Raw genomic sequence first — 13,850 nt, 5'->3', positions numbered from 1 at the left:
TTGGGGATGCTTGATACATCTCTAATGTATCTATGTTTTTTTATTGTGCCATGCTATTGTATTATCAATATTGGATGTTTTACATTCATTTACAAGTAACTTTATATCATTTTTTGGGACTAACCTATTAACTTAGTGCCTAGTGCCAGTTGCTATTTTTTTTGCATGTTTTTGGCTTTTCAGGAAATCAATATCAAACAAAGTCCAAATGGAGAAAAAACTTTGGATTAATTTTTTCTAGACCATAAGAAACCCTAGAAGGTTCGGGAGAAGGCCAGAAGAGCCAAGAGGGAGCGACAAGCCCTAGGAGCACACCCAGGGGCGCCCCAGGCTTGTGGGACCCTCGTGGCACCTCCAACCCTAATTCCACCTCTATAAATACTCAAATATTTCCCTGACATCAGAGAGCGACCCAAAATACTTTTTTCGCCGCCCCAAGTTTCTATTCTCGTGATATCCCATCTGGAGGCCTCCGCCGGCACTCCACCATAGGGGGAATTGATCACCTCTACATCAACCTTGCTGCCATTTTGATGATGCGTGAGTAATTTACCACAGACTACGGGTCCATAGTTAATTAGTAGCTACATGGCTTATTCTCTCTCCATGTTCTTCAATACAATGTTCTCCATGATGTTCTTGGAGTTCTATCCGATGTAATAACTTTCTGCTTGTGTTTGTTGGGATTTGATGAATTGTAAGTTTATGATCGGATTATCCATGAATATTATTTGAGTTTTGTCTGAACTCTTTTATGCATGATTGCTATAGCTTCGTATTTCTTCTCTGATTTACTGGTTTGGTTTGGCCAACTAGATTGATTTATCTTGCAATGGGAAGAGGTGCTTTGTAATGTGTTCGATCTTACCACGCTCAATCCTAGTGACAGAAGGGGACATGACACATATGTATCGTTGCTATTAAGGGTAAAAAGATGGGATTTATTCATACGTGAGTTTATCTTGTCTACATCATGTCATATTGCTTAAGGCATTACTCCATTCTTTATGAACTTAATACTCTAAGTCCATGCTGGATAACAGTCGATGTGTGGAGTAATACTAGTAGATGCAGGCAGGAGTCGGTCTACTTCTCTCAGACGTGATTCCTATATAAGATCAGTGCCTTGTATATCATCATGATTATTTCCTTTTTTATCAATTGCCCAACAGTAATTTGTTTATCCACTGGATGCTATTTTCTCGAGAGAAGCCTCTAGTAAAAACTATGGCTCCCGAGTCTACTTTCATCGTATATTAAAATCCAAAAATACCTTGCTGAAATTTTTCTTTACTTATTTTATTTTATATTTTAGTGTGATCTATCTATCACTATACAATTTAATCTTGCAATTAACCACCAAGGGATTGACAACGCCTTGTTCGCGTTGGGTGCAAGGATTTGTTATCTTGTGTGCAGGCAGTGCTTACATAGTGTTGCATGGTTCTCCTACTGGATTGATAACCTTGGTTCTTACTTGAGGGAAATACTTATCTCTTCTGTACTTCATCATCCCCTCCTCTTCGAGGAAATCCCAATGCAGCTCACAAGTAGCACGCGACAATTCCAAACTAGAAGACTCAGTGTTCCCAGCATTACTTCTCGGGGGAGCCCGCCGATGGTGCATCATTGGTTTGTGTAGTTTCCGAGATGGAGCCACCTCCGCTAGAGGCATCATTCCCTTCCATCTGTCCATTCTCTTTCTTCTATTTCCCACATTTGTATCTCTTGTGTTGTTTGCGCGGTAAGACATACACTGGTGGCATCGGGGGCAGAGCTGGCAAGGTTGGTGCCACCACCATCGCTAGCGAGTTCTCCCCATGATCACTTGCGTCAGCATTCACTGGTGAGCTAGAGCTTGGCATGTTTTCAATAGAGGGGCTATTGTTTGAAGCCTGCTTACCATTCTTCGCCACCACCAAAGCATTCATCTCTATGGCTGCATTAGTGGTATCCTCCTTCCCCTTATCACCTGCCCTCCTTACCCCTATGTTTACCATTCTTCGCCACCACCAAAGCATTCATCTCTATGGCTGCATTAGTGGTATCCTCCTTCCCCTTATCATCTGCCCTCCTTACCCCTATGTTCACCGGGTTCTAGTTCTGTGCGTTGAAACGCCAGCTTTGGTTGGGGTTGTAAGTTCCTCTCCCCCTTCCTCTACCTCCAGCTCCACCCATGGCAACACATTCTCTCTGGGGTCCAGCTACCCCTTGTCCAATATGGCCAGCTCTAAAGCCATCAGCTAACACAAATTTCCCCCATTCAATGGTTGATTCATCATGCTCTCCATGACCACATTCTTCATACCAGTGCCCAAACTCCCCACAGTTGAAGCAGAAGGTGGGAAGCTTTTCATACTTCACTTGATATCTAACTCTCTCATCTCCCTTCTTCCCTATCACATACCATTTTATCTTGGCATTGATGTTAATATTGACCTTGACTCGAACAAATTCTTCGAAGAAGCCCGTCGGCAGCCTTAACTGGACCTCCTCTACCTCTCCTATACGCGAGGCCATCCGTCGAACTGCTGATTCTATTAGGAAGTTGTTTGGGAGATGGTGAATCTGCGCCAAGACCGTTAGTCTGTCCAACGAGATGGAGTCGGGTTTCTTGAAGCCATCATATTCCTTCATTATCATTGCTTGTCCTCTGAAGAGCCATGGTCCTTCGAACATTGCCTTATTCCAATCCGCTAAGCATCCAAACTGCGATGTGAAAAGATTTCCATTGACCCTCCTCCGGACTACAGGTCTAGCTAGGTTCCACGACGCGCGCATGTCGCCATACAGCAATGGGGGTATGAACCCTAGCAATGGCCAGCCACTTGGCCGACGTCATCAGGTCCGGGAGCTCCTCCTCTCACACAGAGTCGTCATCTTCTTCTTCCTATAGATTCAGTCGTGCCAAGAGGTCATCTGTGCTCTCCTTGGGCCCCCTCCTCTACGTTCCAAAGAGTTCATCAGTGTGATGTCAACGGGCAGTCTCACTGGGATGGCCCGACAGCGGTTCCCTGCGGGTGACATTGCAATAGGAATCACTGCGGGTGGCACATAGCCAAACCCCACCGAGGGAAGCCGTTTTACTCGTGCAGTGAAAGAACCTTGCTGAGCTAAAGGGCCCAGCCCATCATCGCTGATTTACCGGATACTCTACATGAGAGTTATATCTCGCTCAATGTGAGATGACCTCCTATATGAGTCATTTTGTGTCTATATGAGCACCACGCAGAGGATTTGACGCAACTGAGCCGGCCCACCGGACGAGAAGCGAGTTTTTTTTCTATACCGCGCGAGGGGGAAATCCCAAAAAGGGAACAACCATGCGAGGAACATAGTGCTAGCCACTAAACAGATGGCTTCTGTTCTTGATGGGACGAGTGAAATATTTAAGATATATTTAAAAAAATTGAATCTTTTTGAAACATTTCCTGAGAACTATTAAAAATGAAATGACATATATTTTTGAGAACTTAAACAATTTTTGAAATTTCAATTGAAAAAGTGAACAATTATTGTAATACCGTCCTTTTTTTAACATTTCAAACATGTTTGGGAAACATGGACAACTTTTTAAATATTGGGAAAAATGCAAAAAATGTTGCAAAAACATGAACAATTGTCGGAAAGACGGACAGTTTCATCACCTCTGAAGAAAATGAGCAAAAATACGAACATTCTCTGGTTCTATTATCAATATTATATCATGAGAATTTTTACTGAACTCTCAAACAAATAGAAACCACAAACATTTTTTCAAATTTACGAACACTTATTAAAAAACACAAACAACTTTAAATTGCGACCTTTTTATGAAACATGAACACATTGGATATTTTCAAACTATTTTTGGAAAATATGGACTTGACGGGAAATGAGCAAATTTTCAAAATCTAATGTTTTCTAAAATTTTGAAATTTAAAAAAAAATGAATTTTCGAAGATTTCTTGAATATATTGAACTTTTTTATTTCAGAAATTTAAAAATTAACGGGAAAACGAAAAAGGAGAAAACAAAAGATATGTACGGGAGAAATAAAAATAGAAAAGCAAAAATGAGTATAGAAAACCAACGGAAAACCAGCTGAGAAAAGAATCAGAAAAAAGAACTTTGTTCTTCAGGAAACAGAAAAAAGACCAAGAATCCTCTTTTTTGAGCAAAAAAGACCAAGAGTTCCTAAAACTGAAGTAGAAGAACTTACTAAGTAGGCCAGCCCAGATCGAAGCCTCCTGTGCGAATGTGTCAAATGGCGAATTCCGCTCGTCTAGTCTGAAGGGTTTTACTCTCCCGTCATTTCTTGCCCATTCTGCTGTTTTTTCGTTTGCTTGCCAATCGTTCGTTCGATTATTGTGCTGTTCGTTGGTTTGGTTCTGTTTTATTTCTATTTTTCCTTCGGTTTAATTTTTTACTATGTTTTCCACCTGTGTTTCCTGGTTTCCTGCTTGTTTGTTTTTGTTTTCTTCATCTATTTTGTTTCTGTTTGTTTTTCTTTTCTATTCTTTTTTGTTTTTCTCCTTTTTGTTTCATTTTTGTGAAAACATTTAATATGTGAACTTTTTCTAATCTGCGAACTGTTTTTCAAATTCATGAAATTTTTGGCGCATTAATGTTTTTCTAATTCGTGAAGTTTTTTCAAGTTCTTGAACTTTTAGCGGTGAATTTTTCCCCAAATTTCATGATTTTTAGAAAAATATTATAAATTCTTTCTTAAATTTATGAACTTTAAGCTCTGAATGTTTCTTCCAAGTTTCGTGAACTTTTTCCTAATTTTATAATCTTTTCTCAAAATTGTGAGCTTTTTCGAATTTTATGAACTCTTTCCATTCTTTTGAGCCTTTTCCAATTTTGCGTCTATTTAAAAAATGTGAACTCTTTTCGGAATTACAAATTCTTTAGTCATGAACCTTTTTCAAAAGGCAACTTGTCAACTGGTCAACCAGCCAACCAGTTAGAAGCGAGCGAGCAGACTTTGCGTGTCACTCGAGACCCATGCGATCAATCGAAGTTTGTTTGGTCGACCCAGTAGCATCGCCTTCGAGCGCCAGTAAGCTAAACCGGCACCGAGAGCACCAGCTAGGAGCTCTCCCGCACACGTCTCATCGTCGAACCGCATCCATTGTTGTGGTTGTACACACCTACAAGTACCACACGCTTCCAAGACTTGTCGAACTCACCGAGATGAGTCTCGGTCGCTGCCCCTCCCTAGTCATCTTGAGAAGATTACAACCACTGAAGAAGATTACAACCGTTGGATTGTTCGCTTCGTAGATTGCTCAACGACAATATCTTCCACCTCAGAAAGAACCAGGCTCATTGTTAGAAGGGAGCGGGGGATTTGGTGGAATAGTTGTTGTATTGCTTGAGCCTCATGCGCATATATATAGGAGTACAATGACCAACTTGGAGTACAAGACAAGCCGAAATAAATCCTAATCTATCTCGTCTTTCCTAATACAATCACGTTACTCAACATCCCCCGCAGTCACAACGGTAGCGACGCAGACGGTGAGGCTGGAGAAGAATTCGAAGGCAAGCCGACGGACACCCCCCCCACAGTCGTAACGGTCGACGCATCGCGGAGTCGTGGCTGGAGTGGAAACCAACAAGGTTGCTCAAGCAGGCGGTAGCCCTTTGTGCCGTTTGTCGATGTAGCCGAGAGCATGTATGGTGGAGCCGTGGTCGAGGTAGCCATGCAAAGAGTGTCGTGGTCGAAGTCGAGTCGGGGTGGCCGGTGTCGAGGAAGTCGTCGTGGAGCCACGGGCGCAAGGGGGCGCCGAGTTAGTCGTGGGCGCAGTGGTGTCGAAGTAGTGGTGCGCCAGGACGGAGATGATGTTGACGACGCGTCGCGCCGGGGTTGCCAACCCTGGGGACACATTGTAGTCGAAGGCACGCGTCGGTGTTGCCAGCACCGGGCATGCGTAGACGGACAAAAACGAAGTTGACGAAGCGGCGCGCCAGGCTTGCTAGGCCCGGGGACACGTCGTGGACGAAGGCACGCGGCGGTGTTGCCAGCACCGGGCATGCGTAGACTGGGACCTGCACAAGCTGTACGCCATGTCGAAGAAGTCGGAGAGGCCAGCAGAGAAGGACTCGACACAGTTGCGGCGCCAATCGGCGCGGGGCCAATATCGCCCGCGGTTGTCGAAGTAGATGAATCAGTCCGGGTAGATGACGGCGACGCTGGCGACGGGCTGGTGCTGGATGAAGACGAACGGGGTGGACGGGTGGCGGCGGCGGCTACGGGGGTAGCGGCGGCGGCGGCCGAAGAAGAGCGGCGGCGGCGGCCTGACGGCGGCGGCGGCGGTTAGGTTATGAGCGCGGCGGCGATGCTCGAAGTAGGCGAAGAACCCTGACAGCGTGACGAAGACCGGCGCGGACGATGGCGTTCCCGCGCCAAAGGAGGTGGTGCGACGCATGCCACGGGAAGTCGACGCACGGGAACGGCGGTGGACCGCGGGCCGCGGCGCTACGGCCCAAAGGGGCGACGCAGCGGCGGCGGGCAGGTCGGGGCGACGACGGAAGACCTCGGGAGAGTCGCAGGGACCGCGGGCCGCGCTGCTACAGCCGAAGGGGCGGTGCAGCGGCGGAGCGCGGGGTGGTGCAACTGCGTAGAAGGCCTCGAGACGGCAGCGTGGACCGCGTGCCACGCTCGCTACGGCCCGACGGGGCGACGCAGCGGCGGCGCGAGGGTCGGTGCAGCCACGGAGACGGCCTGGAGCGGACGGCCTCGAGGCGGCGGTAGACCGCGGGCCGCGGCACTACGGCCCGAAGGGGCGACGCAGCGGTGACGCGGGTCAGTGCAGCCGGGAGAAGAACCACGGGGCGGCAGCGCTGCGGCCCGACGGGGCGACGCAGCGGCAGCCCGTTGCTCGATCGGTGGAGGGGCACGCTGAACTCGGAGACGATCTTCACGGAACCTGCGGAGGCGCGCATAACTGATGGGCCAGATCGATCGCGCGGCGTAGATGAGACGGATCGCGACGGCGAGCGGGTGATCAAGTCGATCGCGCGCGAGATCGGGGACGTCGCTCGGTGGAGCGCGTGGTGGCGGCGGAGTCCGAGATGAAGCCGACGGCGGCGGGCGGCAGGGCGGCTATGATTGGCCGCCGCATGGCGCAAGGCCGCTGGGTCGGGGTGATGCATGAGTTCCGGTCAGAGCAGGGCGGTGACGGCTAGCGTAGATCGACGGGCGGGCCGTCGCGCGAACGACGACGGTGAAGGGCCGCCGCATGACGCGAGGCCGCCGGGTCGGGGCGACCGGCAGGCCGATGCGTGGACGACCCGTGAGGCCGCCACGTCGGGGCGTCCGACGGGCAGACGCGCGGACGACACGCGAGGCCGCCGAGTCGGTGAAGAAGCTGGCCAATCGCGCCGGTGTTGGAGTAGAGGCGCACGGGGTCGATGGCGGTGGTGGGCGACGCAAACCGGATCACATAGACCGGAAAACCAAAAAGTAGACACCGATCAAAACGACTGGCGAGAGAGAGAAAACTCGGATCAAAGGATCGGGAAAAAAAACTCTCTAGGGCAGCCGGCCAACGTGACCGGCGGACGAACCCTAGGTACGGGCGGCGCGGCCCCCGGCGGCGGTCATGAAGGCCGACCGCCCCGAGGGCGGCGCGTAGGTGCGGAAGCGGCGGCTGCTAGGGTTTAGGATCGACTTGCGATAGATACCATGTTAGAACGAAGGGGGGATTTGGTGGAATAGTTGTTGTATTGCTTGAGCCTCGTGGACATATATATAGGAGTACAATGACCAATTTGGAGTACAAGACAAGTCGGAATAAATCCTAGTCTATCTCGTCTTTCCTAATACAATCACGTTACTCAACATTTATGATATGACTCATTCGAATAATTGGGCGTACGTAGTCGATCATCTAAGGACCAAGTAATCACACGACATCTAGATTTCTTAATGAGGTTCACCGAATATTGGCTACATCCTCCGAAGCCTACAGGCACTCCTCCTTGTGACATCATGAGAATACTGCACACTAGTCACCCGGGCATCCGCACATGCCGTCGGCTCTCCTAGCATGTCTATACTATTATGTTGGTATAGTTTACACGTATGTCTACCCACATATCTTTATCTCTACCTAATAATAAAGCGCAGTGGGTTTCCGTCGTCCGTCACCCCTATTTGCAAAAAAAGTCCCTACAGTTTGTTGAAATCAACCCGCGGTCCATCTATAAGTCATAACAAACCGTTTTTTAAACTTCTTTAGAAAACCTCCTGAGATTTCAGGTAATCAACCCGCCGTCCATATTTAAGTCATACGAATCATTTTCTTGTATTTTAACAGAAAACCCCCTAACCTTTCGGTTAATCAATCCACAGTTTATCTAAAACAAAATTATTCATATCTTTTAAACCGTAACTCCGATTTTAACATATTATATATAAAATTTGATTAAAAAAATGTGTAGAATCTAAATATGATGTTACTTTTAGCTGTTAAATATTTCAAAACTATTAATTTGGGTGCAAACTTAATCTATAGTGTACGGTCCGTTTTTCTTTCGCACCGGCGGCGATCCAAATTGCAAATAAACACACATTAAAACCAGATTGAGTGGGAAAAACATTGATAACCACGCATACACAACTCTGAAAAACCTCGTGGAAAAAAATAACACTTTTCTCATCTTATTCTGAGCGATTGTGTGCGTGCGAGCGCGCGCGCGTGTGTGTGAGAGAGAGACGCCTTAGGACTGACCACATTCAAATGCATTTTCATTGTGTGAGTAGTGAGACCACCGTCGGGAACACAAATGTGATGCCATTTTAAGTAAAGAACGTCTACCTATCAGGGTCTCGAGTCGTGGTCATTGGGTTAAGAGCGTGTGTTTTTTCTGTCCCGTTGCAACGCACGGGCTCTTTTTGTTAGTCTACTAATAAAGCACGCATTGTTTATGTTGGGTTCACCGTCGCGATGTTTTTGCAAAAATATCTTTGTGTTTTTATTATTGAACCCGCACTCACTGTTTTAGTGGATCTGGAAAAAACGTTTCGAGGGAAGAAGGGCGGCTCGGTGGATCAAGGTGGTGCTGGTCACACGCGCGCGCGTGGTAGAGGTGGCTAGAGCCGAGGACAACGAGAGGCGGCTTGGCAGGGGCTGCTCGGTTGTCGGCCATGGCCACGAAGGTCGGGTCATGGGCGCACGGAGCCGAGGCGAGGAGGAGAAACAGGGGCTGAGAAGGACAGATGGAGCTCCACCGAAATGTAAGTCGGGCGGTGGGTTAGTGCGCGAGCATGAGGAGGCGCCATGGGAGGGGGTCGAGGGAGAGAGGGAGATCGGGAGTGGGTGCTGCCATCTCCTGCGCGTGACGGTGTTCGGGGGGAGATGGGGATCGGGCAGAGGCTCTCCCCTGAAGCTAGGTTAAGGACGGGGAGATGGGCCTTGGGTCGGCCCAGCTATGCAGCTCACCTCTATTTGGACTGCTTCTTCCGGCCCAAGGCCTAAGCTAGGTAACATAGCAGCAATTTCGGTTCATCCATTAAATAGTCCCGTATCGATTTTTTACATCAAAATCTACTGATTTATATACGTTAGCATGTGTCTAAATCAACAGGCAGTCTAGAAAATCAGTACACAGAGGCGAGATGGGACATTACGAGGGCAATGGCAAAATGGAAAGATCCAAAAAATCATGCGTGGTGGTGGGCTATCAAAAAGGAAATTAAAGAGGGACTTGTATGTTGGTGGGATTATGGTGTGTAATGAGAGAAAGGAATGAGAGAAAGGAAAGAACCAGTAAATGGGTAAAAGAAATAAATTCAATATGTTGTATCATGTTTTGTGAGTGATGTGCTAGCGCTTTTTTGTCGCTTTTCTAATATATTCCTGGCAAATTTTAATATATTGCTGGCAAACTTATTAGCACACCATTTGCTCGTTGTATTGGCAAATCTAGCCCCGACGTTAATTCCACTTTATACTATATTTTGTAGCATATCCTTTCAACTTTTGCATTTTATGAGAATATTGCGGACACTTGATCTTTAGTTACATTATTTTAGTTTCTAATATGTTGTTATTCATTGCAATCAACAAATACGTAGAGAGAGAATAAGCGGTAACACGAGTGGGGTGTTGTGTTCAAATAGAGGGCGTGGGCGGCGAATTTTCCTTTGCAAAATTATTTTTGGTGATAAGGATTTTTTTTCTTCCATTACAACGCACGGGCCCTTTTGCTAGTTACATAAAAGGGTAAAGATACAAGTTTCTTATTAGGATACGGCTCTTATCTTATCTAGACACAGTCCAACTGAGTAAGCTATCTTGTATACAATAATCGACACAATTCAAACAAATATACCCAAGCCTCCATTCCAGGCAAGGTTTTTGCTTCAAGATTGAGCCACTTGGGTGAAAATGACCTATGGTGAATTGTGGATGTAGCACATGCTATTTTTTTGGTACCTGGCCGTGTACAAACATGTGGTGGATTCAGGGTTTTGTTTGAAATTTTCTCAACGTGTGTAACTGTTTTTTTGGTTCGGCTAGCGTTTTGTGTTATAGGTGGGCCATCTAGGTTGGTTGACTTTGCAGCCCAAGATTTCCTCTGTACTTCTGCGGGCTTGCTTTGCCTTTTGGTCTCTTCCTTTCTTATCTGGGCTGCACGTGGCGTCTTCGCACGGGTAAAAATACTTCAGACTCCTTCTGGTCTGGTCGTTTCCTTCAGCTGCATGCATGCGCTGTTGCTGCCGTGTGATCGCTCGCTTGCGTGTGTCCGTCCTCTTGTGCCACATCTGCGCGCTCGATCCTTCCGTCGGTGCCGCCTTGGTCGCGCCCTCCAGAGACGCCCTCGCTCAATGCATCGCCTCTCTTTTTTACATGCGGCCACCGCCTTGTCGCCCTGCCGCGCTTCCTATCATGAAGGCTCCGGCAGAATCCAGTGCCACAACGTTCCACCGTCTTGTCCGGCTATAAAATCCTCTCTGCCTCTCCTCTGGATCCCACAGCATCGCCCGCGTTTTGCAAATCCTCATGATGCAACAACCATCATCCCCGTCCTAGCCACCGGCCCGTTCCTCGCCGGAGCCTCGACCGCCAGGTTCCGTCTCTCCTCCTAGCGCCGCCGTTGTATGCCCTCCGCGTGACCAGGTTGATGGCCGGCAGGGCTGCCCGAGGAGGCCATGCCATGAAGGGCCTTTCTGCCGTGGCCAGGTCGCTGCAGATCCCCCCGTGACTACCGTCGCAAACCCCAACTCCTGTCGATACACGCCCATAGGCCATGGCCACCGCCGGCGGCGGCGTCTTGAGGCGCTTTTGCTAGGATGGTGGAGGCTATCGTGGAGGCATGCGCGATGGTGGGACGAACAGAGGCAGCGTGATGGTGGACCTGGTGGCTTCCGGTTCATCTGGCTTCTGCCAGGGGCATATTTGCGTCGTCCTCCTGGTCCTGGGGTTCAAGCGGCCGTCATTAATCGGGTGCGTAGTGGCGGAAGGCGTCCTGCTGCTCGAGATGTTGCCGTTCTGCTGCGTTAATGAGGGAGGGTGCGTCAATGATCAGTTGTCCGGTGTTCACTCATCGCGTCGGGCTTGGCATGCCGGTCGGCGTTTTGCTCGCCATGTAGATCGTGGTTAGTTTAGTCTAGCTGTTTGCTTCTGCGTTATTTTTTCTTCTTTCTTTTCTTGCATGATTATTGAGTGTTGCGTGTTTGTTTTCTTGTTTTGTGCAGGAGCTGTGTCTTCATCGCACGAAGATTTTGCTGTCAATAGTTCGTACCGTCGGCGTCGTCCCGGCGGCGGCTACACATGAAGCCGAGCGGGGGGCTGAAGGGGAGGACAGCAGCTGAAGCACGGACTCCGGCGGCGACTACCATGCTACACATGAAGCCGAGCGGGGGGCTGAAGGGGAGGACAGCAGCTGAAGCACGGACTCCTGCGGCGACTACCATGCTACAGAGGCGACGATGAGGCATCGGCTCTGGCTGCAGGAAAGCTTTGTGGTGGTGAAGGAGTTGGCAGGCCCAGAGGATGACTTCCGGGCGAGCATCTTGGTACGCATATGCAAGCAGGAAAAAATGAAAAAAATTGCATAGACCAGACAGCGAGAGAACAAAACGATCTCTAATTCATATGTGTTAGACAAATTAGGTTTTGAAACAATGCTCGATATTTTTGATGGGTACGGCTGTCATATATTTATAAGAGGGAACCGTACAAAATATAGGTTATGTTACAACATGTATATCTAATATATACTTAGTCTAACACCCTTCCTCAATCTTAACTATGTCCTGAAACATTCAGGAGGTTAAGATTGCGACGACATCCTTCAAAAGAAGGCAAGGGCAAGGGTGCGACGACATCCTTCAAAAGAAGGCGAAGGCAAGGGTTTGCTGAAAATATCAGCAAGCTGATCCTTAGAAGAAACAAATTTAATCTGAAGGAACTTCTGAGCAACACGTTCCCTTACAAAATGATAGTCAACTTCGATGTGCTTTGTTCGAGCATGAAATACTGAATTGGTTGACAGATACGTAACACCGATGTTATTACACCAAAGAACAGGTGGCTGAGTTAGGGAGACCTTCAGCTCTTGAAGCAATGATTGTACCCACATAATCTCAGCTGTGGCATTAGCAACAGCTTTGTACTCAGCTTCGGTACTACTCCGAGACATCGTAGCCTGCTTGCGGGCTTGCCAGGCGATCAAGTTAGGTCCAAAGAACACAGCATGTTCCTCCATGGATCGCCGATCATCCGGACTACCAGCCCAATCGGCATCAGAAAATGCTGAGATCAGTCCAGAACGTGCAGGCTGAAGATGAAGTCCATAGGAACCAGTGTGACGAATATAGCACAAGATATGCTTAACAGCTGACCAGTGAGAATCACGAGGTGCATGAAGGTACTGGCACACACGGTTAACTGCAAATGATATGTCCGACCTAGTAATGAGCAAGTACTGCAGTCCACCCACAACGCTGCGGTACTCAGTGGCATCCTCAGGAGAGAGCAAGTCACCAGCAAGAGCTGTCAGTTTGTCTATGGCAGATATGGGAGTCATAGCAGTCTTGCACTACAACATACCTGCACGACGTAGGAGATCCTGAGAGTACTTCTTCTGAGTAAGAGTCAAGCCACCATCAAAATGAAAAACCTCCAGGCCCAGAAAATAATGCAGTCTCCCAAGATCCTTAACAGCAAACTCAGCGCCAAGAGAGGACACAAGCCGATCTGTAGCAGTGGCAGATGAACTGACAAGAATAATGTCATCAACATAGACCAGAACATACATAGTCACCTCAGGTCGCTGAAGAATAAACAGAGACGAGTCCACTGTAGAAGGAACAAACCCATGTGCACGAAGAGCAGCACCAAGACGGGCATGCCAGGCACGCGGGGCCTGCTTCAGACCATAGAGAGCCTTGACAAGGTGACACAAATGATGTGGCTGAGCAGGATCAACGAAACCTGACGGCTGACGCATGTAAACCTCTTCTTCCAGAACTCCATGAAGGAAGGCATTCTGAACATCAAGCTGTCGAAGTGACCATCCACGAGTAACAGCCAAGGAGAGGAGAACACGAATAGTAGTTGGTTTAATAATAGGACTGAATGTGTCTGCATAATTAATGCCATACCGTTGCTTGAATCCCTTGGCAACCAGGCGCGCCTTGTATTTCTCAATGGAGCCATCAGCATGCTTCTTCACCTTGAATACCCATTTAGAGTCAATGATATTGACACCAGATGGAGGTGGAATGAGACGCCAAGTGTTGTTTTTCCGAAGAGCACAGATCTCCTGCTCCATCGCAGCACGCCAATGCGGAATGCCAAGTGCTGCTCGAAAATGTCGTGGTTCAGCTGTAGGATCAGCCTCAGCATGCG

At 48.2% G+C, this 13,850-nt stretch overlaps 1 long non-coding RNA gene across 1 annotated transcript; it reads left to right on the top strand.

Moving 5' to 3' along the window:
- The first annotated feature begins 10,881 nt into the window (after window positions 1-10,881).
- LOC123094920 (uncharacterized) lies at window positions 10,882-12,521 on the top strand. Its single transcript, XR_006446032.1, has 2 exons — window positions 10,882-11,593; window positions 11,693-12,521. It is a non-coding gene; the product is annotated as an uncharacterized lncRNA (long non-coding RNA).
- The last annotated feature ends 1,329 nt before the right edge of the window (window positions 12,522-13,850 follow it).

Source organism: Triticum aestivum, chromosome 4B (assembly GCF_018294505.1).
Source record: "Triticum aestivum cultivar Chinese Spring chromosome 4B, IWGSC CS RefSeq v2.1, whole genome shotgun sequence".
In the NCBI taxonomy this organism is placed as follows: Eukaryota; Viridiplantae; Streptophyta; class Magnoliopsida; order Poales; family Poaceae; genus Triticum; species Triticum aestivum.
The sequence above is the reverse complement of the archived record's forward strand: the minus strand, read 5'-3'. Positions and strand labels throughout refer to the sequence as shown.